The sequence below is a fragment of the Bos indicus x Bos taurus genome, chromosome 11 (genome assembly GCF_003369695.1).
Source record: "Bos indicus x Bos taurus breed Angus x Brahman F1 hybrid chromosome 11, Bos_hybrid_MaternalHap_v2.0, whole genome shotgun sequence".
NCBI lineage: Eukaryota > Metazoa > Chordata > Mammalia > Artiodactyla > Bovidae > Bos > Bos indicus x Bos taurus.
Window position 1 is genome coordinate 10,283,290 of NC_040086.1, and position 16,483 is coordinate 10,299,772.

The window sequence follows — 16,483 nt, forward strand, 5'->3', positions numbered from 1 at the left end:
CCAGTGCGTTCTCTTGGCAAAACTCTTATTAGCCTTTGCCCTGCTTCATTCTGTATTCCAAGGCCAAATTTGCCTGTTACTCCAGGTGTTTCTTGACTTCCTATTTTTGCATTCCAGTCCCCTATAATGAAAAGGACATCTTTTTTGGGTGTTCTAAAAGTTCTTGTAGGTCTTCATAGAACCGTTCAGCTTCTTCAGCATTACTGGTTGGGTCATAGACTTGGATTACTGTGATATTGAATGGTTTGCCTTGGAAACGAACAGAGATCATTCTGTCATTTTTGAGATTCCATCCAAGTACTGCATTTCGGACTCTTTTGTTGACCATGATTGCTACTCCATTTCTTCTAAGGGATTCCTGCCTACAGTTATAGATATAATGGTCATCTGAGTTAAATTCACCCATTCCAGTCCATTTTAGTTCGCTGATTCCTAGAATGTTGACGTTCACTCTTGCCATCTCCTGTTTGACCACTTCCAATTTGCCTTGGTTCATGGACCTGACATTCCAGGTTCCTGTGCAATATTGCTCTTTACAGCATTGGACCTTGCTTCTATCACCAGTCACATCCACAGCTGGGTATTGTTTTGCTTTGGCTCCATCCCTTCATTCTTTCTGGAGTTATTTCTCCACTGATCTCCAGTAGCATATTGGGCACCTACTGACCTGGGGAGTTCCTCTTTCAGTGTCCTATCATTTTGCCTTTTCATACTGTTCATAGGGTTCTCAAGGCAAGAATACTGAAGTGGTTTGCCATTCCCTTCTCCAGTGGACCACATTCTGTCAGACCTCTCCACCATGACCCGCCCGTCTTGGGTGGCCCCACAGGGCATGGCTTAGTTTCATTAAGTTAGACAAGGCTGTGGTCCTAGTGTGATTAGATTGACTAGTTTTCTGTGATTATGGTTTCAGTGTGTCTGCTCTCTGATGCCCTCTCGCAACACCTACTGTCTCACTTGGGTTTCTCTTACCTTGGATGTGGGGTATCTCTTCACGGCTGCTGCAGCAAAGCGCAGCCACTGCTCCTTACCTTGGACGAGGTCGCATACATCACAGTCCTTCAAATTCACTGTCATGTTTGGTTTGTGAACATATTACTGAACTCAGATTTGGCTGCTCAGCACTCGAAGGACAATACTCGAAAAGACAAGTGCTAGTAGGCATGGAAAAGTTGCTTTATTCAGAAGGACAGCAACCTGGGGAGATGGCAGATTCCTGTCCAAAAGCCAACTCCAAAGCTTCTGCTTGATCATGAAAGTTTGTTGTTGTTGTTGTTGTTTGTGTTTGTGATCATGAAAACTTTTAAGTGGAGAATTATTTGGGAAGTATATCAACATCTTCATTATCTTCCACTGTGTGCCGACTTTCTTCTGATTGGTTGGTGGTAAGGTAAAAGGAATCTTATGTTCAGCCTAATGTTACCATACTCCACTTGAATGGAGGCTTTTGTTCCTACAGAAGAGCTCAAAAATATTGTTATGTATATTCACTGGGGCTTCCCAGGTGGCTCAGTGGGAAAAAACCCACCTGCCAATGCAGGAGACGCAGGAGATGCCAGTTGGATCCTTGGGTTGGGAAGATCCCCTGGAGAAGGAAATGGTATCCCACTTCAGTATTCTTGCCTGGAGAATCCCACGGACAGAGGAGCCTGGCAGGCTATAGTCCACAGGGTCACCAAGAGTCGGACACAACTGTTGGAGGAAGGGGAACCCCTTCTATGATCTGAGAGTGGGCTCTTATCTAACACTTGGAAATGAATTGTCCAAGGAGACAGACATGCTGACAAAGCAAGAGACTTTATTGGGAAGGAGCTTCTAGGTGGAGAGCAGGAGGCTAAGGGAACCCAGGAGGAACCCAGGAACCCAGGGCAGAACTGCTCTGTCACATGCTCGCAGTCTCAGGTTTTATGGTGATGGGATTAGTTTTCAGGTTTTCCTTGGCCAGTCATTATGACTCAGAGTCCCTCCTGGTGGTGCAAGCATTGCTCAGCCAAGATGGATGCCAGAAAGGATTCTGGGAGGTGGTAGGATATATAGTGATTCCTTTTGACCTTTTCCGAACTGTTCTGGTTGGCAGTTATCAGTTCCGTGTTCCTTACCAGGACCTCCTGTCGTAAAATAACTCATGAAAATGGTAACCATGGTGCCTGGCCTGGGTGGACAGTTTCAGTAGTGTGTTTCCCCTAACATGACTGTGTGACTGAGCATGAGCGCAGAGCTGCACGCGTATCTCTTGAGGAGGAGCCAGGACCCTGCCTTACGGTGTACTATTGTTTCTTGTCAATTCCGCCTTAGTTTCTGCATTCTTTCCCTCCCCTAATAAGCAACTACTTTAATCTGCTCTGTGGAATTCAGAGAAGGTCAAGGATACTGAGTGAAGCTTATTCCCTGTACAAACAAGAAATGGGGGACAAAGAATTTGTACCCAGGAGGGCCCCACAGGGTCCTGCTCTCTTTTGTCAGCTTAAAAAATATTCATAACCTAAAAGTTGAGGATTACGTTTTATTCAGCAGGAAATTTTAGGACTTCAAGTCCAGGAGATAGCATCTCAACCTCTCTCATTTCTCCCTGAGAGAAATGCTCTGACATCACAGATATTCTCCTTCCCGAGTGCCCTTAGGGCTCACCAGCTCCCATTCGAGGGCTGCAGTCACTGAGACTGTGACATCCTTGTTTACTGATATGGCAGGAAATATTCCATTTTTCACTTTTAAAACTACACATTATATGTGTAGTTCTAATCAGTTGTGTAAATAACTTTTTACATTATTTCAAATACACATTTTAATGCATGTGCTTGTCATCATGTAGTATGAATTTGCCAAATAAACTGTAGGAATGGGTTTAGGACTTCCTCTTTCAAAAAGCTTTTCCTCATCTCTTGGTGCTCTGTCAAAGACTGAACCTAAGAAGTATCTAAAGGTTCCTCAGATATCTCTAGGAAAGCTCTTCATTGGCCCATATAAGAGAATTAAAACTGGCTTTTGGTTTCTGCTGGAAAATTCAGGGTGCTGGTTAAGACTCAGTGTTAAAGAGCTTTGCTGGATAGTGGGGGAAAACTGGTTACTTTTAAGAAACGAATCTGTTAGAATCACAAAATTTATTATAAATCAGCATCAGGCAGAAACTGACAACACTGTGTTTTGATACTCTGTAGCTAATACACTGCTGTCAAGTTTTAGGAGGATGGATGATGGGGTGGGGATGGCAGAGTTACAGGATGAAAGTGAATAAGGCCATGCAGATAGAGAATTACCACAGTGTGTGTGTGTACTTTACACCTTAGAGGTGAGTAAACTTCATCTGAGAAATAAATTTATATAGTTTTAAATCTTAGAGCAAGTGTTTAGAGGCTATGTAACCTTATCATTAAAGATTGCATTCTATAGCAAATTACATTTTTAAAAAAAATCTTTAAATCAGGATGTCCTAAGGGGAAATTTTCAACAAATTAGCCAGGGCAAACTTTAATGATAGTGATATGTAAAATAAGTGCAGAAGAAAGGGACAATCGCTCTAATTGATATATGTATACACACACATGGCAGATTTTACTCTTATTGAACCACACATAAGAGCTCTCCTGGTGGCTCAGCGGTAAAGGTCTGCCTGCCGATGCAGGAGATGGGGGTTCAGTCCCTGGGTCGGGAAGATCTCCTGGAGAAGGAAATGGCAACCCCTCCAGTATTCTTACCTGGGAAATCCCGTGGACAGAGGGGCCTGGTGGGCTACAGTCCATGGGATCACAAAGAGTTGGACACGACTTAGCAAAAAACAACATCATCAACCACTCTTAATGGCCCACTCATTGCTTTGTCTTCTCAAAGGCCTGTGTGTTGCTTTTAAAAAGTATTGATGTCTGATTCTCAGACCCCTAGATGCTCATGTCATTAGTCTGCAGTCAACCTGGATTTTGGAATTTCTGAAAAATTCCCTGATGATCCTTATGCAGCTAAGGGTAAGAGCCATGATACACATGCTATAGTCAGGGCAGGGCCAGTGCAGGTTATAATTTGTTTCCATCTGAGGATAGAACTAGAGTTTAGGTTTGTCAGTTTTCTGCCCTTTTTGGTTCCTTATAAGGAGATTTGGCAGTGCTTAATATTAATAGCTACCACTCTTGGAATTAAATGAAAAGCAACTTCCACTAATCGTATAGTGACCGAGTTACTAGTCACAGAAAAGGCCTCAGTTCTGGACCTCAGTTCAGTCACCTTTGCGTGACTGAGAACTGCTTTCTGTGACATGTGACTCTTTGAGCTTCCATTCCGCTCCATCCCAGCTGGGAGGGGCACCTGGTGCCTACCCTGGCCTGGACAAAATCTCTGAGAGCTCTTTTCCAGCCCAGAGATTTTCTTTCCACTTGACCTGCTTCTCCATCTCTAATTCCCCACTTTTGAAGCCAACCATGGTATAAAGGTCACTTTGCAATGAGCTGCTTGGGATTACACATTAACCATTTTATCAGGCTTCCAAGAGTTTTTAAGCCTAGCTTTGGCCAGAGGCTTTTTAGAGTCGATTCCTTTGAAACCCTGTGACTCAGATTGGGATGTGAATCCATACAGCCAGGACTCAAACCCAGCCAAAACCCAGCTTGGGACTTGAATCCACAATCTTTTAACTGAGATCACATACCTGGTTTCAGGACTTAATGAGGCTCAGGTTCTAGGTCTTATTTCAGAAAAAATTCAGTGAGAGGCAAACTGATAGCTAAGAAGTGGATTTATTTAGAGTGAAACACACCCCACAGAGTGTGGGCCATCTCAGGAGGTGAGAGCAGTCCCCAGATATGGCTTGCTTAGTTTTTACGGGCTGGGTAATTTCATAGGCTAATGAATGGGAGGATTATTCCTACTATTTGGGGGAAAGGATTTCCAGGAATTGGGCCACCACGCACTTTTTGATCTTTAACATGCAGCCTTGGAACTGTCATGGCACTGGTGGGTATGTTACTTAGCTTACTGATGTGTTATAGTGGGTGTACACTGAGGCTCAAGGTCTAGAGGAAGTCAACTCATCTTGAACCTGTTTGGTTGTAATCAGTGTATGCCATGTCCTCAGGCTATATCATTCTTTGAAAGTTTGTGCCCTGCCCCCTTCCCCCCTGTTTCACTTTTATTCAATATGAACATGAGACTTCACTGGTGGCTCAGACGGTAAAGCATCTGCCTGGGAGACCCGGGTCCAAACCCTGAGTCAGGAAGATCTCCTGGAGATGGAAATGGTAACCCACTCCAGTATTCTTGCCTGGAAAATCCCATGGATGGAGGAGCCTGGTAGGCTACAGTCCATGGGGTCGCAAAGAGTCGGACACAACTGAGCAACTTTACTTTCTTTTCTTTCAGTATGAAAAGTATTTAAATGTTTTATTATGGAAAATTCAAATTTACGCAAAAGTGGTTTGTAGCAGAATGACCTCCCTCAATGTACCCATCACCCAGCTTTAATGGTTATCAGCTAATTCATGCCCAATCTTGTGCCTCTATTTCAACCCACTACTCCAAATACACACACCATGTTATGCTGAATCAAATCCCATACACCGTATCAATCCATCTGTAAATATTTTAGTAGGTGACTCTAGATGATAAGGCTGTTTCTTTCGTCCCTCATTTTTTAATTATGATAAAAATATGCTTAATATAAAATTTACTGTCATAACTACTTTTAAGTATGTAGTTTAGTGGTGTGTGTGCTCAGTAGCTTCAATCATATCCAACTCTTTCGACCTTCCAACAACACAAGAGAAGACTCTACACATGGACATCACCAGATGGTCAATACCAAAATCAGATTGATTATATTCTTTGCAGCCAAAGATGGAGAAGCTCTATACAGTCAGCAAAAACAAGACCAGGAGCTGACTGTGGCTCTGATCATGAACTCCTTATTGCCAAATTCAGACTTAAACTGAAGAAAGTAGGGAAAACCACTAGACATTCAGGTATGACCTAAATCAAATCCCTTACAATTGTACAGTAGAAGTGACAAATAGATACAAGGGATTAGATCTGATAGAGCACCTGAAGACCTATGGATGAAAGTTCATGACATTGTACAGGAGGCAGTGATCAAGATCATCCCCAAGAAAAAGAAATGCAAGAAAGGAAAAATGGTTGTCTAAGGAGGCCTTACAAATAGCTCTGAAAAGAAGTGAAAGGCAAAGGAGAAAAGAAAAGATATACTCATTTGAATGCAGAATTCAAAAGAATAGCAAGGAGAGATAAGAAAGCTTTCCTCAGTGATCAAATGCAAAGAAATAGAGGAAAACAATAGACTGGGAAAGACTAGAGATCTCTTCAAGAAAATCAGAGATACCAAGGAAACTTTACATGCGAAGATGGGGACAATAAAGGACAGAAATGGTATGGACCTAACAGAAGCAGAAGATATTAAGAAGAGGTGGCAAGAATACACAGAAGAACTATACAAAAAAGATCTTCATGACCCAGATAATCACCATGGTATGATCACTCACCTAGAGCCAGACATTCTGGAATGTGAAGTCAAGTGGGCCTGAGGAAGCATTACTATGAACAAAGCTAGTGGAGGTGATGGAATTATAGTTGAGCTATTTCAAATCCTAAAAGATGATGCTGTGAAAGTGCTGCACTCAATATGCCAGCAAATTTGGAAAACTCAGCAGTGCCACAGGACTGGAAAAGGTCAGTTTTTATTCCAATCCCAAACAAAGGCAATGCCAAAGAATGCTTGAACTACCACACAAATTGCATTCATCTCACATGCTAGCAAAGTAATGCTCAAAATTCTCCAAGCCAGGCTTCAATAATATGTGAACCGTGACCTTCCAGATGTTCAAGCTGGATTTAGAAAAGGCAGTGGAACCAGAGATCAAATTGCCAACATCTGCTGGATCATCAAAAAAGCAAGAGAGTTCCAGAAAAACATCTACTTCTGTTTTATTGACTAGGCCAAAGCCTTTGACTGTGTGGCTCACAATAAACTGTGGAAAATTCTGAAAGAGATGGGAATACCAGACCACCTGACCTGCCTCCTGAGAAATCTGTATGCAGGTCAGGAAGCAACAGTTAGAACCAGACAAGGAACAACGGTCTGGTTCCAAATAGGAAAAGGAGTACGTCAAGGCTGTATATTGTCACCCTGCTTATTTAACTTATATGCAGAATTCATCATGCAGAACGGTAGGCTGGATGAAGCACAAGCTGGAATCAAGATTGCCGGGAGAAATATCAATAACCTCAGATATGCAGATGACACCACCCTTATGGCAGAAAGTGAAGAACTAAAGAGCCTCTTGATGAAAGTGAAAGAGGAGAGTGAAAAAGTTGGCTTAAAACTCAACATTCAGAAAACAAAGATCATGGCATTTTGTCTCATCACTTCATGGCAAATAGATGGGGAAACAATGGAAACAGTGTCAGACTTTATTTTCTTGGGCTCCAAAATCACTTCAGATGGTGACTGCATCCATGAAATTAAAAGACGCTTGATTCTGGGAACAAAAGTTATGACCAACCTAGACAGCTTATTAAAAAACAGAGACATTACTTTGCCAACAAAGGTCTGTCTAGTCAAAGCTATGGTTTTTCCAGTAGTCATGTGTGGATGTGAGAGTTGAACTATAAAGAAAGCTGAGTGCCAAAGAATTGATGCTTTTGAACTGTGGTGTTGGAGAAGACTCTTGAGAGTCCCTTGGACTGCAAGGAGATCCAAACAGTCCATCCTTAAGGAAATTAGTCCTGAATATTCATTGGAAGGACTGATGCTGAAGTTGAAACTCCAGTACTTTGGCCACCTGATGTGCAGAACTGACTCAGTGGAAAAGACTGTGATGCTTGGAAAGATTGAAGGCAGAAGGAGAAGGGGATGACAGAGGATGAGATGGTTGGATGGCATCACTGACTCAATGGACATGAGTTTGAGTAAGCTCTGGGAGTTAGTGATGGAGTGCTGGCATGCTGCAGTCCATGGGATCACAAAGAGTCGAACACGACTGAGCGACTGAACTGAACTGAACTTATGTATGGGAAGATGAAAGCATTTCGACTCACAGAAATCATTCCCTTCATATGCATCTCAGCTACCTGGGACCAGAGTCCTGCTTCTTGATTTTTTTATATCCTTTGTTCCTCACCATAGGGAGTGGTGGCAGCCAACAACTCTTGGATCAAAGACATTTTTCTCACACTTGGGCACTCTGTTTTTAGAAATTCATATTCCCAGGCTTGAAATCACTAATGGCTGTGACATCCTTGTTTACTGATAAGGTAGTGAATATTCCATTTCACAGTCCACACCCTGCATTTGGGAGGTTTATCTCCTACATCTCTTTCAATCTACAGGTCCCTTCTCCTTTATTTTTCCCTTGCAGTAGTCATTATTTCTAAAGAAACTGCATTGTTTGTCCTATATGGTTTTCTAAATACTGGATTTTGTTAACTGCATCCTTGCAGTTGAGTTTTCCATGTTCCTCCGCCCCTGTTTTTCCTGAAAGTGCAGTTGAGTTGAGACTTATTTGATTCCTAACTGACTTTTCCACAAGACTTTCATGGGTGGTAGTGTTTGCTTCCATCGAAGGCAGCTCCTGTCCAGCTGACCTTTGTGTGGATGTTTGTGACGTTACTAGACTCTGATGATCATTGCTTAGATCATTTTGAAAAATCTTTAAAAAAAAATCTTTTTAAAAAGGTGGGGGGCACTTCTCTGGTGGTCCAGTGGTTAGGACTCCACTCTTCCAATGCAGGAGGTGTGGGTTCAGTCGCTGGTAGAGGAACTAAGATCCCACATGCTGCTTTGCACAGCCAAAAGTTTCTTTAAAAAAAAAAACAACACAGTTAAACCCCATGATTGTTGAGATATCTTTTTCCTAGTCATTTCCTCATAGCCAGACTTCACCCAGAGTAATCATTGAGGCCTCACTACCTCAAAGAGAAAGGAGCAAGCATTTAATGGAGCCACTCTGGGTAGGAGACCAGAAGGGACACCAGAGAAGAAATGATGGTCCCTATCCTCAAAAAGCCTGATGTGTATTTGGAGAGGCAGGTATACACTGAAACAATGAGCAAAGACGATTGACTAAAAATTAAATGTCATTTTAGCCTCTGGGCCCCAGAAGTCAGGAACTTTACTTGGAAAAATCTGTAGCAGAGTTGCCTGTATCTGACCCATATATTCTGAGGTAAACTGGTCTAGGATAAGACCTGGACGTCAAGATTTTAACACATTATTGACCGAAGGAGTTTTTGCAGAAACTTACGCCTGTGGCGTTAATATGTCTCTGGTCACTAATGTGTTAAAAGTATTCGAAGGGACTTCGAAGGTGGCGCAGTGGATAGGAATCCGCTTCTCAATGCAGGAGACATGGGCTAAATCCCTGGTTCGGGAAGATTCCACATGCCTCAGAGCAACTAAGCCCGTGTGTCACAACTACTGAGCCTGCGCTCCAGAGCCCGCGGACTGCAGTTACCGAGACAGCCTGCTGCAGCTACTGGAGCCCGCCCGTCTAGATCCTGTGCTCCACTATGAGAAGCCTGTGCGTTGAAACAAAGAGTAGCCCCCGTTTGCAGCAACTAAATAAAAAGCCCACGCGCAGCAACAAAGCCCCAGTGCAGCCCACAAAGAGTATCTGAGGGGTTTTGTTTGTTTGTTTGTTTATCACCTCGGGTCTTAGTTGCAGCTTGTGAGATCTTTTGTTGCAGCATGCTGACTTGGTTGCCTCATGGCATGTGGGGTCTTAGTTCCCTAACCAGGGATCAAACCCACCTTCTGTGCAATGGAAGGCAGATTCTTAACAACTGGATCACCTGGGAAGGTCCATCTGAGGTATATTTATATACAACTAAGTTTAAGAATGACCATCCTAGGAGAGCAGTTCTTAAAGTGTGGAATATTACTCAGTCATGAAAAAGAATGAAATAATGCCATTTGCAGCAACATGCATGGACCTAGAGATGGTCATACTGAGTGAAGTCAGACGGAGAATGACAAATAGCATATGATATCACTTATATGTGGAATCTAAAAGAATTATACAAATGAACTTATTTACAAACCAAAAATAGACTCACAGACATAGAAAACAAGCATGGTTACCAACGGGGAAAGTGGGTGGGGGTAGGGGATAAATTAGAACTTTGGGATTAACAGATACACACTGCTGCTGCTGCTGCTGCTGCTGCTGCTAAGTCGCTTCAGTCGTGCCCGACTCTGGGCGACCCCATAGACGGCAGCCCACCAGGCTCCCCCGTCCCTGGGATTCTCCAGGCAAGAACACTGGAGTGGGTTGCCATTTCCTTCTCCAATGCAGGAAAGTGAAAAGTGAAAGTGAAGTCGCTCAGTCGTGTCCGACTCTTAGCAACCCCATGGACTGCAGCCCACCAGGCTCCTCCATCCATGGGATTTTCCAGGCAAGAGTACTGGAGCCGGGTGCCACTGCTTTCTCCACACACTACTGTATGTAAAATAGAAAAACAAGGACCTAAAATATAACACAGGGAACTATAGTCCATGTCTTGTAATAACCTACAGTGGAAAATAATCTAAAAAAGAATCACTTTGCTGTATACCTGAAACGGACACAACATTGTAAATCAACTATATTTCAGTAAAAAACTTTTAAAAAAGAAATGCAGAATTTGGGCCCCTTCCCAGACCTGCTGAATTAGAACCTGCATTCTAACAGGATCCCCAAGGTACTTGTATGCTCATTAAAGTTTGAGATATGCTAGTGTAGAGGTATGTACTCTACTTTAAAAATCAGAGAAAAGAAAGTATAGAATGACCAAGTTGGAAAAGAGCCTTCAGAGATCCACTCCATCTCTTCAACTGGTGTTCTCAGAGCCATTCTAAGGGAAGAGGCCATATCCCGTCTTATACAAAAAGAATGGGACCCAAGTGCACAGAGCTGTTTACCAGCACTGGGATCTCAGACAAGTCCAACTATCCCTGAGCCACGCAGTTCTATATGACTGTAGGGTAGAGGGCCACACAGGGCACAAATAACCTGGGAGCTTCTATGGCTAGGCTACCCTGCTCGTGGTGTGCATTCAGGCAGCAGTATTTTTATTTTTTTTTATTTTTTATTTTTTTTAGGCACAAATAGTTTTATTGGAACATTTTTTAACAATAGAAACTGAAAATAATCCAAATATTCATCAATAAGGGAATGCTTAGATAAAGTCAGCTATTTTTTTTTTCCTTGTTAATTTTCTGTTTAGTTGATCTATCCATAAGTGTGAGTGGGGTATTAAAGTCTCCCACTATTATTGTGTTATTGTTAATTTCTCCTTTCATACTTGTTAGGATTTGTCTTACATACTGCAGTGCTCCCATGTTGGGTGGATATATATTTATAATTGTTATATCTTCTTCTTGGATTGATCCTTTGATCATTATGTAGTGACCTTCTTTGTCTCTTTTCACAGCCTTTGTTTTAAATTCTAATTTATCTGATATGAGTATTGTGACTCCTGCTTTCTTTTGGTCCCAATTTGCATGGAAAATCTTTTTCCAGCCCTTCACTTTCAGTCTGTATGTGTCCCCTGTTTTGAGGTGGGTCTCTTGTAGACAACATATGTAGGGGTCTTGTTTTTGTATCCATTCAGCCAGTCTTTGTCTTTTGGTTGGGGCATTCAACCCATTTACGTTTAAGGTGCAGCAGTATTTTTAAAAATCTCTTTAGGCAATTCTAATAAACAGTCCAAGTTGAAAACCAAGCCACAGACCTTGGGTTCTCTCCATGTTTCTATGTTCTAAGGTGAAAGGGAGCTTAATTTCTAGCTGTAGTCATTAAAAATACAAAATCAAGTTAGGTCTTGGGCTTACTATTTCAATATCTGGATTCCCAAAATAGTTGCAAGGACAACTGAAGACATATCCATAGTGAAGCTGTTGAGTATCCTGGACTTTTTAAAAAATCAAGTTCTCAAGGGATGCTGGTAGCAGGAGTCTAGTTCTGGCATTGCCTTGAACCTGGAAACAGATAACTTTGTTTTTCTACAGACTATACTCAGGTTGGTTGAGACCTTGTCTGCATATAGTGCTTTTTTTTTAAATGAAGGTAATTTTTGAGATAAAAATGGGCAATTTGAGTGATTAAACAGGAGAAAGACTCTCAGGAAGAAGAGTAACCATCTCCTGACCAGAACATTTGGACCTGTCCTTTGATTTCTTCCTTGCAAACCCTTATGTTAATACAAATTTTAGAAAAACTTTGGAGGGATATCATAGAGACTTGGATCTAGCATAATTTAAATAATGTTCTCCCAAACATATTTCCCAATTAAAGATGTCCGCTCTACCTTTGTGAGTCTCCAAGGCAAGTCCCTGAGTCTCTGCTCCAGCCCCATGTTTTTGGTCTTCACCTCCCAGGACTCCTCTAATCAAACTTTCCCATTCTTCAGAGTTTGAAATAGTTAGCAGTTGCAAGCTATCATATATACAGTGGATAAACAACAAGGTCCTGTTAATAGTACAGGGAACTTTATTCAATGTCCTATAATAAACTATAATGGAAAAGAATATGAAAACTTTATATATATATATATATATATATATATATATATATATATATATATATATATATATATATATATGTATATATAGCTTCCCTGGTGGCTCAGACAGTAAAGAATCCACCTGCAATGCAGAGACCTGGGTTTGATCCCTGGGTTGGGAAGATCCCCTGGAGGAGGGCATGGCAATCCACTCCAGCATTCTTGCCTGGAGAATCAGCATGGACAAAGGAGCCTGGCAGGCTACAGTCCATGGGGTCGCAAAGAGTCAGACACAACTGAGTGACTAAACAGAGCAAAGCACGTAGCGTATTAGTTCAGTTCAGTTGCTCAGTCATGTCCGACTCTTTGCGACCCCATGGACTGCAGCACATTAGGCTTCCCTGTCCATCACCAACTCGCAGAGATTGCTCAAACTCATGTCCATTGAGTCAGTGACGCCATCCAACCATCTCATCCTCTGTCATCCCCTTCTCCTCCTGCCTTCAATCTTTCCCAGCATCAGGGTCTTTTCCAATCAGTCAATTCTTTTCAGGTGGCCAAAGTATTGGAGTTTCAGCTTTAGCATCAGTCCTTCCAGTGAATATTGGATCTCCTTGCTGTCCAATGGACTCTCAAGAGTCTTCTCCAACATCACAGCTCAAAAGCATCAATTATTTGGCATTCAGCTTTCTTTATAGTCCAACTCTCACATCCATACATGACTACTGGAAAAACTATAGCTTTGACTGCATGGACCTTTGTTGGCAAAGTAATGTCACTGCTTTTTAGTATGCTATCTAGGTTTGTCATAGCTTTTCTTCCAAGAATCAAGCATCTTTTAATTTCATGGCTGTAATCACCATCTGCAGTGATTTCAGAGCCCAAGAAAATAAAGTCTGTCACTGTTTCCATTGTTTCCTCATCTATTTGCCATGAAGTGACGAGACTGGATGCCATGATCTTAATTTTTTGAATGCTGAGTTTAAGCCAGCTTAAACAGTCAATAAACACATGTATATTAGGGAAAAAGTCCTCTTCATCCTGTGTCCCTCTAAGCCCCCAAGGTCCTTCCAGGCTCCCAGTTAACTGTTCTCAAATGAATGTATTGAATCAGGATGTTAAACATTAATACAGCAAAGTATTCACACAATTGTGTGAAGAGGAAATCTGACAAAGGAAAAGATATTTAACCTCACATGTAGTCAAAATAGTGCAAATATGATATAATTTTTCAATTACTAAATGAACAAAGTTGAAAAGGAATGACAATGTTAGAGTTTGAGAGACTTCAGAGAAATGTGAGGTCTCCTGTACGCTAGTGGAAATAAGAATCGGCATGGCTTTCTGGAGAACAGTTTGACAATGTATGTCATACACGTAAAAATGTGCAGACAAGGGCCAAGGATATTCAAACCAACCTTATTTACAATACAGAGTAATTAGAAATCATATAAATGTCTACCAAATTAGGATTATTCACATAAATTTTGGTCTGCTCATACAATGGTATGTTAGAGAGCCTTTAAAATGATATGAATATTTACAGAGATAAAATGTCTAACAGGTAATACGGTTCTTTAGCGCTGCACATGGGCTTCCCTGGTGGCTCAGGTGATAAAGAATCTGCCTGCAATGTGGGAGACCAGGGTTTGATCCCTGGGTGGGAGAAAAGCATGGCAACCCAGTCCAGTATTCTTTCCTGGACAATTCCATGGATAGAGGAGCCTGTGAGGTTACAGTCCATGGGGTTGCAAAGGGTCGGAGATGACTGAGAGACTTTCATTTCATTTCATAGATGTGAAAGGATATCCATTAGATATCATGTCCTTATACTGTCATTAATATAAAATGTGTGTGTGTGTGTGCATGTTCGTGTACACAGAGATCTAATATGTAGGTCATCATAATATCAATCATAATGTCATCTGGTTGGGAGAGCCCTGAATGCCTTTACTTTCTTATTTGCTTATTGTCTCTAAGTTTACAAAAGCAATGTTCTTTCCTTTTACATTTACAAAGCTAACAGTAACAGAATGTGCATTATGTGCCAGGCACTTCTCTAATTGCTATAAACTATTATTATTCCTATTATCCCTTAGGGCTTCCCTGGTGGCTCAGAGGTTAAAGCATCTGCCTGGAATGCGGGAGACCTGGGTTCGATCCCTGGGTTGGGAAGATCCCCTGGAGAAGGAAATGGCAACCCACTCCAGTACTCCTGCCTGGAGAATCCCATGGAGGGAGGAGCCTGGTAGGCTACAGTCCATGGGGTCGCAAAGAGTCGGACACGACTGAGCGACTTCACTTACTCATTCATTATTATTCCTTGGAGAAGGCAATGGCACCCCACTCCAGTACTCTTGCCTGGAAAATCCCATGGGTGGAGGAGCCTGGTAGACTGCAGTCCATGGGGTCGCTAAGAGTCAGACATGACTGAACGACTTCACTTTCACTTTTCAGTTTCATGCATTGGAGAAAGAAATGGCAACCCACTCCAGTGTTCTTGCCTGGAGAATCCCAGGGACAGGGGAGCCTGGTGGGCTGCCGTCTATGGGGTCACATAGAGTCGGACACGACTGAAGTGACTTAGTAGTAGTAGTAGTAGATTATTATTCCTTAAGAAAACAAAGGTGGTAAGAGACTGAGTAACATGTTCAAACTCCATAGCTAGTAAATGTGAAGCTGGGATTCAAAACCTGGTTGGCTCGTTCCACAGGCTGCACTCTCACTATCCTGAAAGTGAAAGTGTTAGTCACTCAGTTGTGTCTGACTCTTTGCAACATCATGGACTGTAGCCCACCAGGCTCCTCTGTCCATGAAACTTTTCAGGCAAGAATACTGGAGTGAGTAGCCACTCCCTTTTTCAGGGGATCTTTGCCACCTAAGGAGCGAACCCAGGTCTTCTGCCTTTCAGGCGGATGCTTTACCATCTGAGCCACCAGGGAAGAAAAGTCCATAGCTGGTGAATGTAAAGCTGGGATTCAAGCTGGTTGTCTTGCTCCGTAGGCTGCACTTTTATGATACTAATTAACACAGTAGAGTGAAAATGTCTTAAATCTTGCCCCCAACAAACTCATACCTCCCTTCAGAAGTAATCATTTCACCATCTGATAGGCATCCATCCAAAACTACTGCCGGATTTGCTCAGACACGTGTGTGAAGACCCCCGTGCACACCTGCACGTGTTTTTCTTCTTGTTATAAAGTGGGATGATATTGTCCATCCTGTCAGTACACATAGTTCATCCTCATACTTTTTATCTCTGAGGGGTATTCCGTGGCATGGACATACGGAACTGATATGACAAAGTCCTTACTGAACGCTGGTGGTTTCCAATTCTTCACCCTAATGGACAAAGCTGAAGTGAGCGTCTCCTAGTATCCACTTTACTGTGTGCAGATGTGCAATGATACTCCTGTGATAACTACCTAGAATTGGAACTACTGGGTTGAAAGACAAAAGAGGCTCCCCAATTCCTCACCTCAAGAAGGCTGTGTGGCTACACTATATGTATATATATATATACATGATATATATATATACAAACACACACTATATAAATATGACACTATATATACATACACACATACTGTGTACATACATACAGTATATGAGTGCCCACCTCCCCGTGTTTCCACCAACACAGGAAGTTGTCAATCTTTTAAATTTCTGACAATATGAGAAGCAAAGGATGCTGTTTCTTTTGCATCAACATTCATTTTAAATTTATTCATTTGGGGTTGTGCTGGGTCTTTGATACTGTGCAGACTTTTCTCTAGGGGCGGTGAGTGGGGGCTACTCTCTAGCTGTGATGCATGGGCTTGCCATGGCAGTGGCTTCCCTTGCTGAGCATGGGCTTAAGGGCTTGCGTGCTTCAGCAGTTGCAGTAGGTGAGCTCAGTAGCTGTAGTTCCTGGGCTCTAGAGCACAGGCTCAATAGCTGTGGCACGCAGGCTCGTTGCCCCTCGGTGTGTGGAATCTTCTGGGATCAGGGATCAAACATGTGTCTC

The 16,483-nt window shown here is 42.3% G+C and overlaps 1 protein-coding gene across 2 annotated transcripts in view; it reads left to right on the plus strand.

Annotated features, from left to right (window-relative positions):
• Positions 1 to 16,483, plus strand: part of SLC4A5 (solute carrier family 4 member 5) — a 103,789-nt gene that overhangs the window by 41,822 nt on the left and 45,484 nt on the right. The window lies entirely within an intron of this gene.